The following is a 5,854-nucleotide window of genomic DNA, read 5'->3' on the forward strand; positions in this document are numbered from 1 at the left end:
CATGCATCTTATGTTTAGGAGATTTCGGCTCAATCGTTGGTTGAGGAGAAAATGGAATAACATTAGTTGAAGGTGTTTTTGGGGATTGCAAAGTTTGAGAAGCAGCTGCCTGAGCTCTAAGACGACGCTTTCGTCGGCGTTCATGTGCAGAACGATTTCGTCTAGTCTTAGTAGGAAGTTGCGAAGATTGAGGAGGAGGAATGTTCTCATCCTTATCACTTGGGTGTTTAGGTTGTGGTCTCTTAGGTTGAATAATAGGAGAAGAGGAAGGTCTCTTCTCTCCATAAGAGGAAGGAGGAGGAACTGCTCCATATAAGGGAGGAATATTTGGTTTAGGAAGGAGACCAAGTCCATCATGACGAGGAGGTATAGGTCTACTTTTAGGAAGTTTATTAGATATAGGCATAGTCACATCCATAGGGATGGGTTGGGAATCTTCTTGAGGAAAGACATTAGTTTTATCTTTCAAAGGAAGAACTTGCTTCTCAAGAATGATAGGAATGTCAAGTTTGGGTGTTCTAGGTTCACTTAGAGATAGGATCATATCTTTTTTCCACTTTTGATAAGATTTGAAAAGATGATCACTTCGCGGAGGAAGAGATTGGAATTGTTTAGGCCAAAAGTAATCAATAGGAATGCTAGAAGTTCTTTCAGTTGGTTTAAAGAGACTATGATTGACAGTAACAACTTCACCATTATGGGGAAATTTCAAACACTTGTGAATAGGAGAAGCAATAGCTTTCATGGAAGATAGCCAAGGATAGCCTAGCTTCACACGAAATTGTTCGGATGATGGAATAATAGCAAAGTCCACATCAAGGGATTTGTTATGGACCTCAATAGGTAAGGTAATAGAACCAATTGCAGGAGAAGAAAATGCATCAAATAATTTCACAACCACATTTGTTTCATCATAGATCACTTGATTTAATTGCAAAGTAAAAAGAAATTCTTCAGTGATGACATTAATCATACAAGAAGGATCAATAAGCACTCCACGGCAAGGTGTATTCTTGACTTTTGCAACTATGTATAAAGGACCATCAGGTGCCCTGATAGTCTCACTGGAATCAAAGGTGATGGAAGGTTCTTTAGGGATTTTCTGCTGCTCTACAAAGTTAATCACATTCGGAGTCATAGACACAAGATCATCAGGTGAGACAGAGGAATCATTAGTATCAATCGCATTAGAGGTATGAGAAGGCAATGGATCAGTAAAAATCTGAAGATTTTGGTTAGGAGGAGCTACAGATGTGTTGCCTTTATCATTCACACCAGAAATAGAGATAGTATTATTATCAATCAAATCTTGAATTTTACCCTTTAAAGCAAAACATTTTTCAGTATCATGCCCAGGATGACGATGAAATTGACAAAAAGATTTGTTATCAAAATAGGGTGAGTTAATCTTTGCATGATCTGTTTGCCTTATAGGAGGAAGAGTAAGCACATTTTGTTCCAATAACTTATTCATAATACCATGCAATGACTCATTCAAAGGAGTGAACTTTCTTTCTTTCTTGAAAAACTTAGAAATAGGAGGCACACCTGATGCTGCATTCACATTGTTGTTGATGATGTTTTCATTGAATTTAATGGACTCTCTGTTTGGTTTAAACTTCCCAAATGGTTGTTGACTACTATCACCCTTATCACTCGGAGTCATAGGATTTGCTTGTTCCATTTGACTCACAGTCAGTTGATAATTGTGAAGAGTTGCGCACAACTGTTGGAAAAAAGTAAACTCAGAAAACATGAGTTTTTCTCTAATATCTTTTTGTAAATTAGAAATAAAGATTCTTTGAATATCATTGTCAGGCACTGGAAAAGAAATTTGAGCATACAAATGCTTATATCTACCAATGAAATCAGTCACTTTTTCTTTAACACCTTGTTTACAATGCATTAAATCAATCAAAGTAACTTTAGGACTTATATTGTTTTGAAATTGTTGAATGAAAGCATTTGCAAGTTGTTCGAAAGAAGTAATAGAATAAGAAGGCAATGAGCAATACCATTGTAGGGCTTTATCTCTTAATGTTCTAGTAAACAGTTTTGCAAGCAACCTTTGGTCATAAGCAAAATCAGTACATATTGTTTGAAAGGTCTTAACATGTGTTAGAGGATCACCCTTACCATTATAAAGCTCCAAATGTGGAATTTCAACATGTTTAGGGGGAATAGCTCGAACAATGTCAAGAGAAAGTGGGCTCGCAACATCAAATGTGGGCACACTAAACTTAGATTGGTTCATAGAGGCAATTTGTTGCTGTAAAGAAGAGACAGTTTGTGCAAGATTGTTAATGGTCACTTTAGTCGAAGAGTTCATATTAGACGTGTTAGATTGTGATGGAGGTGTTATGTTATTGAAAGAAGGTAGAGAGTAAGGTGGTGGGACACTATGATAGTTAGTCATAGGAGATGATTGGAAAGGAGGAACACTACAAGGAGGAATGGAAGGGTTAAATGAATTGCCCCCTTGCGTCATGTTCATTTGTGGAGATGTAATAGGGACACTCATTGAAGGAATGAATGAAGAAGTTGGATTGAATGAAGGAAGAGGGTTGATTGAAGAAGAAGGATTGCCCCCATGATTAGTGATCATAGGAGGAATGTCTTGTATTGAAGTAGTCATTATGTTTGATGTAAAAGTAGGTATACTAGCAATAGAAGTTGTCAAAGGAAGAGAATGATTAACTTGAGTAGGAGGTTGTGTATAACCCAAAGTTTCAACACAACTCTTCATAGGCATCACATTTGAATCCACAATGTGTGCAATACCATGCAAAATATCAATTCCATTCTTATCACTTTGAAGCATACGTTTTAGACCCTCAATTAAAGGAAGAGCTTGACTATCGGGGTATTCTTGAGACATCCATTGTCGAAAATCATCAAATTGGTTATCCAATTTTGAAAGTTGTTCTACAGAAACCTTAGGGAGAGCTTCTTCATCATTAAGAGGATTAGAGGAATTACCATGTCCTCGTTAAAAAGGCCATTCAAATTAGGTTCCATCTCCTCAGTAATTAAACCTTGGAAAGACTTAATTCTAAGGCTTCGTCTAACGGGAATAGTGTAAGTAGGGCTTATTGTTGTAAAACTCATGCACTAAAGAGAGAGAGAAGATTTTGATTTTGAGAGGTAGCAAATTTCAATAAAATCAGCCAATCTCCTAGATTTAAGCTGTTAAATGCAATCAGGACAATCTCCCGAAATTTCGGAAAAAATGTCTGGGACCGTGGCGAACGGAGTGCACACGGTCCTCGCAACTTTTTTTGAAATTTTCAGGGATGAAAGTTATAATGATTTTAAAGCTAATATGAAAAAATTGAGTGATTTTACGATCTGTAGATAGGTCAAATTAAAGTTGCAATCTCAAAATTGAACCCTACCAAGATTGTTGAAAAAATGCAAAATTTGAATTTTGAAAAAGAGAGGGAAACTGAAATTTTGAATTTTATGATTTTAGAGGGAATACTAAAAGCAATGCAAGTTTCGAAATTTAAAAGTTGACTCGATTTCATGCAAAATTTGAATTTGAAAGTGGAAATCAAGGTTGTTGCAATTAAACACTTAATTTCAAAAGTCACAAATTGTAAAAATTTGAATAAAACACTGAAATTTCGAATGAATGCTAACACACTTTTCAGATTTAGGACTGTAAGAAACACAATTTTGATATGAATTTCAATTTCAACAATTTTTGAATGATTAGAAGCCTCAATCCAAGCAATCACTAGACCAACTTCGACTTTAATTTTGAAGGTGTTAAAATTGATAAAATCAGCCAAATTCTAGATTTTAGCAGAAAAATACAGTAAGATCTAGCTCCCGAAATTTCAAAAAAAATGTCGAGGACGATGGCGCTCGGGGTGCACACGGTCCTTGCAACTTTTTTCTAAATTTTCAGGGATGAGAGATATTGTGATTTTATTGTGGAATCCAAAGTTACAGCCGATTTGGAAGTGTTTTGATTAGTGAAATTATCAGTCAAAGGTTGAATCAAGAAGGTCTTAAAAATTAGGGTTTTGACATTTAACCACTTAATTTTCAAAATTAAAGCACAAATATGAATTGACAATTTGTAGTAGAAGGGTAGATCTGAAACAAGCATTAACAATTAAACGTTTCACAAGCTTAATTACTTAAAAGAAAATTTTAGGGTTTTTATGCAATCAACCTCTAAAATTTGCAAAAGATCAAACATGGAAATGTAATTAGGGAAGCAAATTTTTCAGATCTAACCATGAATAATCAGAATGAGGATGTTCACGTCGGGTTCACCAAAATGTAAAGCGGAAAAATTGAACCCTAGTCGTTCTCCCCTCCCCAACTCTAAGGAGAGAGAAGGGAGAGTTACTAGGGTTGATGGTTTTCACTTAAGAGAGACTTTACATTCAAAAGAGGGGTTGAAACCCACAAGATCCAATCCCACGCAATGCAAGATTGGATTCTATATGAGTTTCAAGGGTTGTGATAGCAAGGATACCCTCTTTTGTAAAGAAATGTGGAAAGAATGATTGAACTAGGAATGCATGTAAAGTAGGAAAGATTCGCTTATAAACAGAGATAGGGATATGAGATGAAGCTGCGGACCTGGAATTAGCAGTAAAATGTCGAGATGGTGTTGTTCTGCAAATTTGAGCGAAAGTTGATGGGACGATGGTGCCCGGCGTGCACACGGTCCTCCGAAAAATCCGCGAAACGAAGGTGGACCTGTTCGTCTCTGCACAAGGATTCCAAATCTTCAATTACAGCCACGTACCTGCAACCTACACACAAAAAAGAGAGGATGATTGGGGGGTGAGGGATGAGGGGTTTGCCTTTAGGTCAAACCCCAATTTTGGAATTAACCAAGAAATGAGAATGCTGTAAATGTAAATGTTTGTAATGTAAACAAGTACTGATACCTTGTTGTAAAAATGTTTGTATTCTTACATGTGAAGGTGTAAATGTTGTTGTATGTTGTATGTTGTAAGTGATCTCCTCTTCAATGGTTGAATCCTTGTCTTGAATGCAACACTTAGCCTTGAATGGAGACTTAGAATGATTAATTGCTTGAAGGAATGCTTGAATGCTTGAATGTTTGAATATCGTTTCCGCCTTTTTTCCATCTATGTCCCTCCTCAAATGGGAGAGGAAATGCAGTTTATATACTTGTCAATTAGGGTTGAAAGACTGATTTTCTCGACCTTAGGTCGACCAGGAAAGGTTATTTTCCAATTTGCAAACTTAAAGACCCGAAGCCCCATAAGAGACCGGGCCCAAAATAGGGCCAGGGACTAGGGCGCTGGGCGCCCTAGTCTTGAGGGACCAGGGAGCTGGGCACCATGGTCCCACATCCAGGAATAGTGGGGTGCAAGGAGGATCAGGCCAGGGTGCTGAAAAATGCAGCTTTTGATGTCATGAACAAGTTTCGGGGTCTCCATTCAGGTTCCGTGTTGCATCGCCATCGTGAAGACCCAAATGCAGTCGAAATTGCAAGTGTCACAATTTTAGGACGCTACAGGTAGACATTTTCACAAAACCTTTTCCGAAGACTACCTTTGAGTACCTCAGAGGTAAATTAGGGGTCATAACCCCACTTATGAAAAACTAGGATGTAGAAGATGCATCAATCCAATGGGCTTACTGTATATTTTTCACTAAAGATTGATGAAATGGTGGCTACTCCATAGGGGGAGTGACTAAGATGAGATTTGATGATTTGTGATGCATATGCACCTTTGGAATTGTTGTCAAAGGGGGAGAAGAAATATATTAGCCTAAGGAGGAGAAGATGTGTAACAAAAAGGGGGAGAAGAAATGAATATTCAGTTCCAGGTAAAGATGAATTGAGTGAACCAACAAA

The sequence above is a fragment of the Cryptomeria japonica genome, chromosome 11 (genome assembly GCF_030272615.1).
Source record: "Cryptomeria japonica chromosome 11, Sugi_1.0, whole genome shotgun sequence".
Taxonomy (NCBI): Eukaryota; Viridiplantae; Streptophyta; class Pinopsida; order Cupressales; family Cupressaceae; genus Cryptomeria; species Cryptomeria japonica.